Below are 13460 nucleotides of genomic sequence, written 5' to 3'. Positions count from 1 at the left end.
GAAAGGGTGGGGAGTTGGATGGGGTACAGTGTGTGTGAAAGGGTGGGGAGTTGGATGGGGTACAGTGTGTGTGAAAGGGTGGGGAGTTGGATGGGGTACAGTGTGTGTGAGGGTGGGGAGTTGGATGGGGTTCAGTGTGTGTGAATGGGTGGGGAGTTGGATGGGGTTCAGTGTGTGTGAAAGGGTGGGGAGTTGGATGGGGTTCAATGTGTGTGAAAGGGTGTGGAGTTGGATGGGGTTCAGTGTGTGTGAAAGGGTGGGGAGTTGGATGGGGTACAGTATGTGTGAAAGGGTGGGGAGTTGGATGGGGTACAGTGTGTGTGAAAGGGTGGGGAGTTGGATGGGGTACAGTGTGTGTGAAAGGGTGGGGAGTTAGATGGGGTACAGTGTGTGTGAATGGGTGGGGAGTTGGATGGGGTACAGTGTGTGTGAAAGGGTGGGGAGTTGGATGGGGTACAGTGCGTGTGAAAAGATGGGGAGTTGGATGGGGTACAGTGTGTGTGAGAGTGGGGAGTTGGATGGGGTTCAGTGTGTGAGGGTGGGGAGTTGGATGGGGTACAGTGTGTGAAAGCGTGGGGAGTTGGATGGGGTTCAGTGTGTGTGAAAGGGTGGGGAGTTGGATGGGGTACAGAGTGTGTGAAAGGGAGCGGAGTTGGATGGGGTACAGTGTGTGTGAAAGGGTGGGGAGTTGGATGGGGTACAGTGTGTGTGAAAGGGTGGGGAGTTGGATGAGGTACAGTGTGTGTGAGGGTGGGGAGTTGGATGATGTACAGTGTGTGTGAAAGGGTGGGGAGTTGGATGGGGTACAGTGTGTGTGAAAGGGTGGGGAGTTGGATGGGGTACAGTGTGTGTGAAAGTGTGGGGAGTTGGATGAGGTACAGTGTGTGTGAAAGGGTGGGGAGTTGGATGGGTTTCAGTGTGTGTGAAAGGGTGGGGAGTTGGATGGGGTACAGTGTGTGTGAAAGGGTGGGGAGTTGGATGGGGTACAGTGTGTGTGAAAGGGTGGGGAGTTGGATGGGGTACAGTGTGTGTGAGGGTGGGGAGTTGGATGGGGTACAGTGTGTGTGAAAGGGTGGGGAGTTGGATGGGGTACAGTGTGTGAAAGGGTGGTGAGTTGGATGGGGAACATTGTGTGTGAAAGGGTGGGGAGTTGGATGGGGTTCCGTGTGTGTGAGGGTGGGGAGTTGGATGGGGTACAGTGTGTGTGAAAGGGTGGGGAGTTAGATGGGGTACAGTGTGTGTGAATGGGTGGGGAGTTGGATGGGGTAGTGCGTGTGAAAGGATGGGGAGTTGGATGGGGTACAGTGTGTGTGAGGGTGGGGAGTTGGATGGGGTACAGTGTATGTGAAAGGGTGGGGAGTTGGATGGGGTACAGTGTGTGTGAGGGTGGGGAGTTGGATGGGGTTCAGTGTGTGAGGGTGGGGAGTTGGATGGGGTACAGTGTGTGTGAAAGGGTGGGGAGTTGGATGGGGTCCAGTGTGTGTGAGGGTGGAGAGTTGGATGGGGTTCAGTGTGTGTGAAAGGGTGGGAGTTGGATGGGGTACAGTGTGTGTGAAAGGGTGCGGTGTTGGATGGGGTACAGTGTGTGTGAAAGGGTGGGGAGTTGGATGGGGTACAGTGTGTGTGAGGATGGGGAGTTGGATGGGGTACAGTGTGTGTGAAAGGGTGGGGAGTTGGATGGGGTTCAGTGTGTGTGAAAGGGTGGGGAGTTGGATGGGGTTCAGTGTGTGTGAGGGTGGGGAGTTGGTTGGGGTTCAGTGTGTGTGAAAGGGTGGGGAGTTGGATGGGGTTCAGTGTGTGTGAAAAGGTGGGGAGTTGGATGGGGTTCAGTGTTTGTGAGGGTGGGGAGTTGGATGGGGTTCTGTGTGTGTGAAAGGGTGGGGAGTTGGATGGGGTACAGTGTGTGTGAAAGGGTGTGGAGTTGGATGGGGTACAGTGTGTGTGAAAGGGTGGGGAGTTGGATGGGGTACAGTGTGTGTGAAAGGGTGGGGAGTTGGATGGGGTACGGTGTGTGTGAGGGTGGGGAGTTGGATGGGGTTCAGTGTGTGTGAAAGGGTGGGGAGTTGGATGGGGTACAGTGTTTGTGAAAGGGTGGGGAGTTGGATGGGGTACAGTGTGTGTGAGAAAGGGTGGGGAGTTGGATGGGGTTCAGTGTGTGTGAGGGTGGGGAGTTGGATGGGGTTCAGTGTGTGTGAAAGGGTGGGGAGTTGGATGGGGTTCAGTGTGTGTGAAAGGGTGGGGAGTTGGATGGGGTACAGTGTGTGAAAGGGTGGGGAGTTGGATGGGGTACAGTGTGTGTGAAAGGGTGGGGAGTTGGATCGGGTACAGTGTGTGTGAGGGTGGGGAGTTGGATGGGGTTCAGTGTGTGTGAAATTGTGGGGAGTTGGATGGGGTACAGTGTGTGTGAAAGGGTGGGGAGTTAGATGGGGTACAGTGTGTGTGAATGGGTGGGGAGTTGGATGGGGTACAGTGTGTGTGAAAGGGTGGGGAGTTGGATGGGGTACAGTGTGTGTGAAAGGGTGGGGAGTTGGATGGGGTACAGTGTGTGTGAAAGGGTGGGCAGTTGGATGGGGTTCAGTGTGTGAGGGTGGGGAGTTGGATGGGGTTCAGTGTGTGTGAGGGTGGAGAGTTGGATGGGGTTCAGTGTGTGTGAAAGGGTGGGGAGTTGGATGGGGTACAGTGTGTGTGAAAGGGTGGGGAGTTGGATGGGGTACAGTGTGTGTGAGAAAGGGTGGGGAGTTGGATCGGGTACAGTGTGTGTGAGGGTGGGGAGTTGGATGGGGTTCAGTGTGTGTGAAAGGGTGGGGAGTTGGATGGGGTTCAGTGTGTGTGAGGGTGGGGAGTTGGATGGGGTTCAGTGTGTGTGAAAGGGTGGGGAGTTGGATGGGGTACAGTGTGTGTGAAAGGGTGGGGAGTTGGATCGGGTACAGTGTGTGTGAGGGTGGGGAGTTGGATGGGGTTCAGTGTGTGTGAAATTGTGGGGAGTTGGATGGGGTACAGTGTGTGTGAAAGGGTGGGGAGTTAGATGGGGTACAGTGTGTGTGAATGGGTGGGGAGTTGGATGGGGTACAGTGTGTGTGAAAGGGTGGGGAGTTGGATGGGGTACAGTGTGTGTGAAAGGGTGGGGAGTTGGATGGGGTAGTGTGTGTGAAAGGGTGGGGAGTTGGATGGGGTACAGTGTGTGTGAAAGGGTGGGGAGTTGGATGGGGTTCAGTGTGTGAGGGTGGGGAGTTGGATGGGGTTCAGTGTGTGTGAGGGTGGAGAGTTGGATGGGGTTCAGTGTGTGTGAAAGGGTGGGGAGTTGGATGGGGTACAGTGTGTGTGAAAGGGTGGGGAGTTGGATGGGGTACAGTGTGTGTGAAAGAGTGGGGAGTTGGTTGAGGTACAGTGTGTGTGAAAGGGTGGGGAGTTGGATGGGGTACAGTGTGTGTGAAAGGGTGGGGAGTTGGTTGAGGTACAGTGTGTGTGAAAGGGTGGGGAGTTGGATGGGGTACAGTGTGTGTGAAAGGGTGGGGAGTTGGATGAGGTACAGTGTGTGTGAAAGGGTGGGGAGTTGGATGGGGTACAGTGTGTGTGAAAGGGTGGGGAGTTGGATGGGGTACAGTGTGTGTGAGGGTGGGGAGTTGGATGGGGTTCAGTGTGTGTGAAAGGGTGGGGAGTTGGATGGGGTTCAGTGTGTGTGAGGGTGGGGAGTTGGATGCGGTTCAGTGTGTGTGAAAGGGTGGGGAGTTGGATGGGGTTCAGTGTGTGTGAAAGGGTGGGGAGTTGGATGGGGTTCAGTGTGTGTGAAAGGGTGGGGAGTTGGATGGGGTACAGTGCGTGTGAAAGGGTGGGGAGTTGGATGGGTTACAGTGTGTGTGAGGGTGGGGAGTTGGATGGGGTTCAGTGTGTGTGAAAGGGTGGGGAGTTGGATGGGGTTCAGTGTGTGTGAAAGGGTGGGGAGTTGGATGGGGTTCAGTGTGTGTGAAAGGGTGGGGAGTTGGATGGGGTACAGTGAGTGTGTAAGGGTGGGGAGTTGGATGGGGTACAGTGTGTGTGAAAGGGTGGGGAGTTGGATGGGGTACAGTGTGTGTGAAAGGGTGGGGAGTTAGATGGGGTACAGTGTGTGTGAATGGGTGGGGAGTTGGATGGGGTACAGTGTGTGTGAAAGGGTGGGGAGTTGGATGGGGTACAGTGTGTGTGAAAGGATGGGGAGTTGGATGGGGTACAGTGTGTGTGAGGGTGGGGTGTTGGATGGGGTACAGTGTGTGAAAGGGTGGGGAGTTGGATGGGGTACAGTGTGTGAAAGGGTGGGGAGTTGAATGGGGTTCAGTGTGTGTGAGGGTGGAGAGTTGGATGGGGTTCAGTGTGTGTGAAAGGGTGGGGAGTTGGATGGGGTACAGTGTGTGTTAAAGGGTGGGGAGTTGGATGGGGTACAGTGTGTGTGAAAGGGTGGGGAGTTGGTTGGGGTTCAGTGTGTGTGAGGGTGGGGAGTTGGATGGGGTACAGTGTGTGTGAAAGGGTGGGGAGTTGGATGGGGTACAGTGTGTGTGAGGGTGGGGAGTTGGATGGGGTTCAGTGTGTGTGAAAGGGTGGGGAGTTGGATGGGGTACAGTGTGTGTGAAAGGGTGGGGAGTTGGATGGGGTACAGTGTGTGAAAGGGTGGGGAGTTGGATGGGGTTCAGTGTGTGTGAAAGGGTGGGGAGTTGGATGGGGTACAGTGTGTGTGAAAGGGTGGGGAGTTGGATGGGGTACAGTGTGTGTGAAAGGGTGGGGAGTTGGATGGGGTACAGTGTGTGTGAAAGGGTGGGGAGTTGGATGGGGTTTAGTGTGTGTGAGGGTGGGGAGTTGGATGGGGTACAGTGTGTGAAAGGGTGGGGAGTTGGATGGGGTACAGTGTGTGTGAAAGGGTGGGGAGTTGGATGGGGTACAGTGTGTGTGAAAGGGTGGGGAGTTGGATGGGGTACAGTGTGTGTGAGGGTGGGGAGTTGGATGGGGTTCAGTGTGTGTGAAAGGGTGGGGAGTTGGATGGGGTTCAGTGTGTGTGAAAGGGTGGGGAGTTGGATGGGGTTCAATGTGTGTGAAAGGGTGTGGAGTTGGATGGGGTTCAGTGTGTGTGAAAGGGTGGGGAGTTGGATGGCGTACAGTGTGTGTGAAAGGGTGGGGAGTTGGATGGGGTACAGTGTGTGTGAAAGGGTGGGGAGTTGGATGGGGTACAGTGTGTGTGAAAGGGTGGGGAGTTAGATGGGGTACAGTGTGTGTGAATGGGTGGGGAGTTGGATGGGGTACAGTGTGTGTGAAAGGGTGGGGAGTTGGATGGGGTACAGTGCGTGTGAAAAGATGGGGAGTTGGATGGGGTACAGTGTGTGTGAGAGTGGGGAGTTGGATGGGGTTCAGTGTGTGAGGGTGGGGAGTTGGATGGGGTACAGTGTGTGAAAGCGTGGGGAGTTGGATGGGGTTCAGTGTGTGTGAAAGTGTGGGGAGTTGGATGGGGTACAGAGTGTGTGAAAGGGTGCGGAGTTGGATGGGGTACAGTGTGTGTGAAAGGGTGGGGAGTTGGATGGGGTACAGTGTGTGTGAAAGGGTGGGGAGTTGGATGAGGTACAGTGTTTGTGAAAGGGTTGGGAGTTGGATGGGGTACAGTGTGTGTGAAAGGGTGGGGAGTTGGATGATGTACAGTGTGTGTGAAAGGGTGGGGAGTTGGATGGGGTACAGTGTGTGTGAAAGTGTGGGGAGTTGGATGAGGTACAGTGTGTGTGAAAGGGTGGGGAGTTGGATGGGTTTCAGTGTGTGTGAAAGGGTGGGGAGTTGGATGGGGTACAGTGTGTGTGAAAGGGTGGGGAGTTGGATGGGGTACAGTGTGTGTGAAAGGGTGGGGAGTTGGATGGGGTACAGTGTGTGTGAGGGTGGGGAGTTGGATGGGGTTCAGTGTGTGTGAAAGGGTGGGGAGTTGGATGGGGTACAGTGTGTGTGAGGGTGGGGAGTTGGATGGGGTTCAGTGTGTGTGAAAGGGTGGGGAGCTGGATGGGGTACAGTGTGTGTGAGGGTGGGGAGTTGGATGGGGTACAGTGTGTGTGAAAGGGTGGGGAGTTGGATGGGGTACAGTGTGTGAAAGGGTGGTGAGTTGGATGGGGAACATTGTGTGTGAAAGGGTGGGGAGTTGGATGGGGTTCCGTGTGTGTGAGGGTGGGGAGTTGGATGGGGTACAGTGTGTGTGAAAGGGTGGGGAGTTAGATGGGGTACAGTGTGTGTGAGGGTGGGGAGTTGGATGGGGTACAGTGTGTGTGAAAGGGTGGGGAGTTGGATGGGGTAGTGTGTGTGAAAGGATGGGGAGTTGGATGGGGTACAGTGCGTGTGAAAGGATGGGGAGTTGGATGGGGTACAGTGTGTGTGAGGGTGGGGAGTTGGATGGGGTACAGTGTATGTGAAAGGGTGGGGAGTTGGATGGGGTACAGTGTGTGTGAGGGTGGGGAGTTGGATGGGGTTCAGTGTGTGAGGGTGGGGAGTTGGATGGAGTACAGTGTGTGTGAAAGGGTGGGGAGTTGGATGGGGTTCAGTGTGTGTGAGGGTGGAGAGTTGGATGGGGTTCAGTGTGTGTGAAAGGGTGGGAGTTGGATGGGGTACAGTGTGTGTGAAAGGGTGCGGTGTTGGATGGGGTACAGTGTGTGTGAAAGGGTGGGGAGTTGGATGGGGTACAGTGTGTGTGAGGATGGGGAGTTGGATGGGGTACAGTGTATGTGAAAGGGTGGGGAGTTGGATGGGGTTCAGTGTGTGTGAAAGGGTGGGGAGTTGGATGGGGTTCAGTGTGTGTGAGGGTGGGGAGTTGGATTGGGTTCAGTGTGTGTGAAAGGGTGGGGAGTTGGATGGGGTTCAGTGTGTGTGAAAAGGTGGGGAGTTGGATGGGGTTCAGTGTGTGTGAGGGTGGGGAGTTGGATGGGGTTCTGTGTGTGTGAAAGGGTGGGGAGTTGGATGGGGTACAGTGTGTGTGAAAGGGTGTGGAGTTGGATGGGGTACAGTGTGTGTGAAAGGGTGGGGAGTTGGATGGGGTACAGTGTGTGTGAAAGGGTGGGGAGTTGGATGGGGTACAGTGTTTGTGAAAAGGTGGGGAGTTGGGTGTTGTTCAGTGTGTGTGAAAGGGTGAGGAGTTGGATGGGGTACAGTGTGTGTGAAAGGGTGGGGAGTTGGATGGGGTACAGTGTTTGTGAAAGGGTGGGGAGTTGGGTGTTGTTCAGTGTGTGTGAAAGGGTGAGGAGTTGGATGGGGTACAGTGTGTGTGAGAAAGGGTGGGGAGTTGGATGGGGTTCAGTGTGTGTGAGGGTGGGGAGTTGGATGGGGTTCAGTGTGTGTGAAAGGGTGGGGAGTTGGATGGGGTTCAGTGTGTGTGAGGGTGGGGAGTTGGATGGGGTTCAGTGTGTGTGAAAGGGTGGGGAGTTGGATGGGGTTCAGTGTGTGTGAAAGGGTTGGGAGTTGGATGGGGTTCAGTGTGTGTGAAATGGTGGGGAGTTGGATGGGGTTCAGTGTGTGTGAAAGGGTGGGGAGTTGGATGGGGTACAGTGTGTGTGAAAGGGTGGGGAGTTGGATCGGGTACAGTGTGTGTGAGGGTGGGGAGTTGGATGGGGTTCAGTGTGTGTGAAATTGTGGGGAGTTGGATGGGGTACAGTGTGTGTGAAAGGGTGGGGAGTTAGATGGGGTACAGTGTGTGTGAATGGGTGGGGAGTTGGATGGGGTACAGTGTGTGTGAAAGGGTGGGGAGTTGGATGGGGTACAGTGTGTGTGAAAGGGTGGGGAGTTGGATGGGGTACAGTGTGTGTGAAAGGGTGGGGAGTTGGATGGGGTTCAGTGTGTGAGGGTGGGGAGTTGGATGGGGTTCAGTGTGTGTGAGGGTAGAGAGTTGGATGGGGTTCAGTGTGTGTGAAAGGGTGGGGAGTTGGATGGGGTACAGTGTGTGTGAAAGGGTGGGGAGTTGGATGGGGTACAGTGTGTGTGAAAGAGTGGGGATTTGGTTGAGGTACAGTGTGTGTGAAAGGGTGGGGAGTTGGATGGGATACAGTGTGTGTGAAAGGGTGGGGAGTTGGTTGAGGTACAGTGTGTGTGAAAGGGTGGGGAGTTGGATGGGGTACAGTGTGTGTGAAAGGGTGGGGAGTTGGATGAGGTACAGTGTGTGTGAAAGGGTGGGGAGTTGGATGGGGTACAGTGTGTGTGAAAGGGTGGGGAGTTGGATGGGGTACAGTGTGTGTGAGGGTGGGGAGTTGGATGGGGTTCAGTGTGTGTGAAAGGGTGGGGAGTTGGATGGGGTTCAGTGTGTGTGAGGGTGGGGAGTTGGATGCGGTTCAGTGTGTGTGAAAGGGTGGGGAGTTGGATGGGGTTCAGTGTGTGTGAAAGGGTGGGGAGTTGGATGGGGTTCAGTGTGTGTGAAAGGGTGGGGAGTTGGATGGGGTACAGTGCGTGTGAAAGGGTGGGGAGTTGGATGGGTTACAGTGTGTGTGAGGGTGGGGAGTTGGATGGGGTTCAGTGTGTGTGAAAGGGTGGGGAGTTGGATGGGGTTCAGTGTGTGTGAAAGGGTGGGGAGTTGGATGGGGTTCAGTGTGTGTGAAAGGGTGGGGAGTTGGATGGGGTACAGTGAGTGTGTAAGGGTGGGGAGTTGGATGGGGTACAGTGTGTGTGAAAGGGTGGGGAGTTGGATGGGGTACAGTGTGTGTGAAAGGGTGGGGAGTTGGATGGGGTTCAGTGTGTGTGAAAGGGTGGGGAGTTGGATGGGGTACAGTGAGTGTGTAAGGGTGGGGAGTTGGATGGGGTACAGTGTGTGTGAGGGTGGGGAGTTGGATGGGGTACAGTGTGTGTGAATGGGTGGGGAGTTGGATGGGGTACAGTGTGTGTGAAAGGGTGGGGGGTTGGATGGGGTACAGTGTGTGTGAAAGGATGGGGAGTTGGATGGGGTACAGTGTGTGTGAGGGTGGGGTGTTGGATGGGGTACAGTGTGTGAAAGGGTGGGGAGTTGGATGGGGTACAGTGTGTGAAAGGGTGGGGAGTTGAATGGGGTTCAGTGTGTGTGAGGGTGGAGAGTTGGATGGGGTTCAGTGTGTGTGAAAGGGTGGGGAGTTGGATGGGGTACAGTGTGTGTTAAAGGGTGGGGAGTTGGATGGGGTACAGTGTGTGTGAAAGGGTGGGGAGTTGGTTGGGGTTCAGTGTGTGTGAGGGTGGGGAGTTGGATGGGGTACAGTGTGTGTGAAAGGGTGGGGAGTTGGATGAGGTACAGTGTGTGTGAAAGGGTGGGGAGTCGGATGGGGTTCAGTGTGTGTGAAAGGGTGGGGAGTTGGATGGGGTACAGTATGTGTGAGGGTGGGGAGTTTGATGGGGTTCAGTATGTGTGAAAGGGTGGGGAGTTGGATGGGGTTCAGTGAGTGTGAGGGTGGGGAGTTGGATGGGGTACAGTGTGTGTGAGGGTGGGGAGTTGGATGGGGGTACAGTGTGTGTGAAAGGGTGGGGAGTTGGATGGGGGGACAGTGTGTGTGAAAGGGTGGGGAGTTGGGTGGTGTACAGTGTGTGTGAAAGGGTGAGGAGTTGGATGGGGTACAGTGTGTGTGACGGTGGGGAGTTGGATGGGGTTCAGTGTGTGTGAAAGGGTGGGGAGTTGGATGGGGTTCAGTGTGTGTGAAAGGGTGGGGAGTTGGATGGGTTCAGTGTGTGAAGGATGGGGAGTTGGATGGGGTACAGTGTGTGAAAGGGTGGGGAGTTGGATGGGGTACAGTGTGTGTGAAAGGGTGGGGAGTTGGATGGGGTACAGTGTGTGTGAGGGTGGGGAGTTGGATGGGTACAGTGTGTGTGAAAGGGTGGGGAGTTGGATGGGGTACAGTGTGTGTGAAAGGGTGGGGAGTTGGATGGGGTACAGTGTGTGTGAAAGGGTGGGGAGTTGGATGGGGTACAGTGTGTGTGAGGGTGGGGAGTTGGATGGGGTACAGTGTGTGTGAAAGGGTGGGGAGTTGGATGGGGTACAGTGTGTGTGAGGGTGGGGAGTTGGATGGGGTTCAGTGTGTGTGAAAGGGTGGGGAGTTGGATGGGGTACAGTGTGTGTGAAAGGGTGGGGAGTTGGATGGGGTACAGTGTGTGAAAGGGTGGGGAGTTGGATGGGGTTCAGTGTGTGTGAAAGGGTGGGGAGTTGGATGGGGTACAGTGTGTGTGAAAGGGTGGGGAGTTGGATGGGGTACAGTGTGTGTGAAAGGGTGGGGAGTTGGATGGGGTACAGTGTGTGTGAGGGTGGGGAGTTGGATGGGGTTCAGTGTGTGTGAGGGTGGGGAGTTGGATGGGGTACAGTGTGTGAAAGGGTGGGGAGTTGGATGGGGTTCAGTGTGTGTGAAAGGGTGGGGAGTTGGATGGGGTTCAGTGTGTGTGAAAGGGTGGGGAGTTGGATGGGGTTCAGTGTGTGTGAAAGGGTGGGGAGTTGGATGGGGTACAGTGAGTGTGTAAGGGTGGGGAGTTGGATGGGGTACAGTGTGTGTGAAAGGGTGGGGAGTTGGATGGGGTACAGTGTGTGTGAAAGGGTGGGGAGTTAGATGGGGTACAGTGTGTGTGAATGGGTGGGGAGTTGGATGGGTTCAGTGTGTGTGAAAGGGTGGGGAGTTGGATGGGGTTCAGTGTGTGTGAAAGGGTGGGGAGTTGGATGGGGTACAGTGTGTGTGAAAGGATGGGGAGTTGGATGGGGTACAGTGTGTGTGAGGGTGGGGTGTTGGATGGGGTACAGTGTGTGAAAGGGTGGGGAGTTGGATGGGGTACAGTGTGTGAAAGGGTGGGGAGTTGAATGGGGTTCAGTGTGTGTGAGGGTGGAGAGTTGGATGGGGTTCAGTGTGTGTGAAAGGGTGGGGAGTTGGATGGGGTACAGTGTGTGTTAAAGGGTGGGGAGTTGGATGGGGTACAGTGTGTGTGAAAGGGTGGGGAGTTGGTTGGGGTTCAGTGTGTGTGAGGGTGGGGAGTTGGATGGGGTACAGTGTGTGTGAAAGGGTGGGGAGTTGGATGGGGTACAGTGTGTGTGAGGGTGGGGAGTTGGATGGGGTTCAGTGTGTGTGAAAGGGTGGGGAGTTGGATGGGGTACAGTGTGTGTGAAAGGGTGGGGAGTTGGATGGGGTACAGTGTGTGAAAGGGTGGGGAGTTGGATGGGGTTCAGTGTGTGTGAAAGGGTGGGGAGTTGGATGGGGTACAGTGTGTGTGAAAGGGTGGGGAGTTGGATGGGGTACAGTGTGTGTGAAAGGGTGGGGAGTTGGATGGGGTACAGTGTGTGTGAAAGGGTGGGGAGTTGGATGGGGTTTAGTGTGTGTGAGGGTGGGGAGTTGGATGGGGTACAGTGTGTGAAAGGGTGGGGAGTTGGATGGGGTACAGTGTGTGTGAAAGGGTGGGGAGTTGGATGGGGTACAGTGTGTGTGAAAGGGTGGGGAGTTGGATGGGGTACAGTGTGTGTGAGGGTGGGGAGTTGGATGGGGTTCAGTGTGTGTGAAAGGGTGGGGAGTTGGATGGGGTTCAGTGTGTGTGAAAGGGTGGGGAGTTGGATGGGGTTCAATGTGTGTGAAAGGGTGTGGAGTTGGATGGGGTTCAGTGTGTGTGAAAGGGTGGGGAGTTGGATGGGGTACAGTGTGTGTGAAAGGGTGGGGAGTTGGATGGGGTACAGTGTGTGTGAAAGGGTGGGGAGTTGGATGGGGTACAGTGTGTGTGAAAGGGTGGGGAGTTAGATGGGGTACAGTGTGTGTGAATGGGTGGGGAGTTGGATGGGGTACAGTGTGTGTGAAAGGGTGGGGAGTTGGATGGGGTACAGTGCGTGTGAAAAGATGGGGAGTTGGATGGGGTACAGTGTGTGTGAGAGTGGGGAGTTGGATGGGGTTCAGTGTGTGAGGGTGGGGAGTTGGATGGGGTACAGTGTGTGAAAGCGTGGGGAGTTGGATGGGGTTCAGTGTGTGTGAAAGTGTGGGGAGTTGGATGGGGTACAGAGTGTGTGAAAGGGTGCGGAGTTGGATGGGGTACAGTGTGTGTGAAAGGGTGGGGAGTTGGATGGGGTACAGTGTGTGTGAAAGGGTGGGGAGTTGGATGAGGTACAGTGTTTGTGAAAGGGTTGGAGTTGGATGGGGTACAGTGTGTGTGAAAGGGTGGGGAGTTGGATGATGTACAGTGTGTGTGAAAGGGTGGGGAGTTGGATGGGGTACAGTGTGTGTGAAAGTGTGGGGAGTTGGATGAGGGACAGTGTGTGTGAAAGGGTGGGGAGTTGGATGGGTTTCAGTGTGTGTGAAAGGGTGGGGAGTTGGATGGGGTACAGTGTGTGTGAAAGGGTGGGGAGTTGGATGGGGTACAGTGTGTGTGAAAGGGTGGGGAGTTGGATGGGGTACAGTGTGTGTGAGGGTGGGGAGTTGGATGGGGTTCAGTGTGTGTGAAAGGGTGGGGAGTTGGATGGGGTACAGTGTGTGTGAGGGTGGGGAGTTGGATGGGGTTCAGTGTGTGTGAAAGGGTGGGGAGCTGGATGGGGTACAGTGTGTGTGAGGGTGGGGAGTTGGATGGGGTACAGTGTGTGTGAAAGTGTGGGGAGTTGGATGGGGTACAGTGTGTGAAAGGGTGGTGAGTTGGATGGGGAACATTGTGTGTGAAAGGGTGGGGAGTTGGATGGGGTTCCGTGTGTGTGAGGGTGGGGAGTTGGATGGGGTACAGTGTGTGTGAAAGGGTGGGGAGTTAGATGGGGTACAGTGTGTGTGAATGGGTGGGGAGTTGGATGGGGTAGTGTGTGTGAAAGGATGGGGAGTTGGATGGGGTACAGTGCGTGTGAAAGGATGGGGAGTTGGATGGGGTACAGTGTGTGTGAGGGTGGGGAGTTGGATGGGGTACAGTGTATGTGAAAGGGTGGGGAGTTGGATGGGGTACAGTGTGTGTGAGGGTGGGGAGTTGGATGGGGTTCAGTGTGTGAGGGTGGGGAGTTGGATGGGGTACAGTGTGTGTGAAAGGGTGGGGGAGTTGGATGGGGTTCAGTGTGTGTGAGGGTGGAGAGTTGGATGGGGTTCAGTGTGTGTGAAAGGGGTGGGAGTTGGATGGGGTACAGTGTGTGTGAAAGGGTGCGGTGTTGGATGGGGTACAGTGTGTGTGAAAGGGTGGGGAGTTGGATGGGGTACAGTGTGTGTGAGGATGGGGAGTTGGATGGGGTACAGTGTATGTGAAAGGGTGGGGAGTTGGATGGGGTTCAGTGTGTGTGAAAGGGTGGGGAGTTGGATGGGGTTCAGTGTGTGTGAGGGTGGGGAGTTGGATGGGGTTCAGTGTGTGTGAAAGGGTGGGGAGTTGGATGGGGTTCAGTGTGTGTGAAAGGGTGGGGAGTTGGATGGGGTTCAGTGTGTGTGAGGGTGGGGAGTTGGATGGGGTTCTGTGTGTGTGAAAGGGTGGGAGTTGGATGGGGTACAGTGTGTGTGAAAGGGTGTGGAGTTGGATGGGTACAGTGTGTGTGAAAGGGTGGGGGAGTTGGA

Source organism: Somniosus microcephalus, unplaced genomic scaffold, assembly GCF_052327205.1.
Source record: "Somniosus microcephalus isolate GS21.2 unplaced genomic scaffold, FLI_Smic_1.0 unresolved_chr1, whole genome shotgun sequence".
Classification (NCBI taxonomy): Eukaryota; Metazoa; Chordata; class Chondrichthyes; order Squaliformes; family Somniosidae; genus Somniosus; species Somniosus microcephalus.
The sequence above is the reverse complement of the archived record's forward strand: the minus strand, read 5'-3'. Positions refer to the sequence as shown.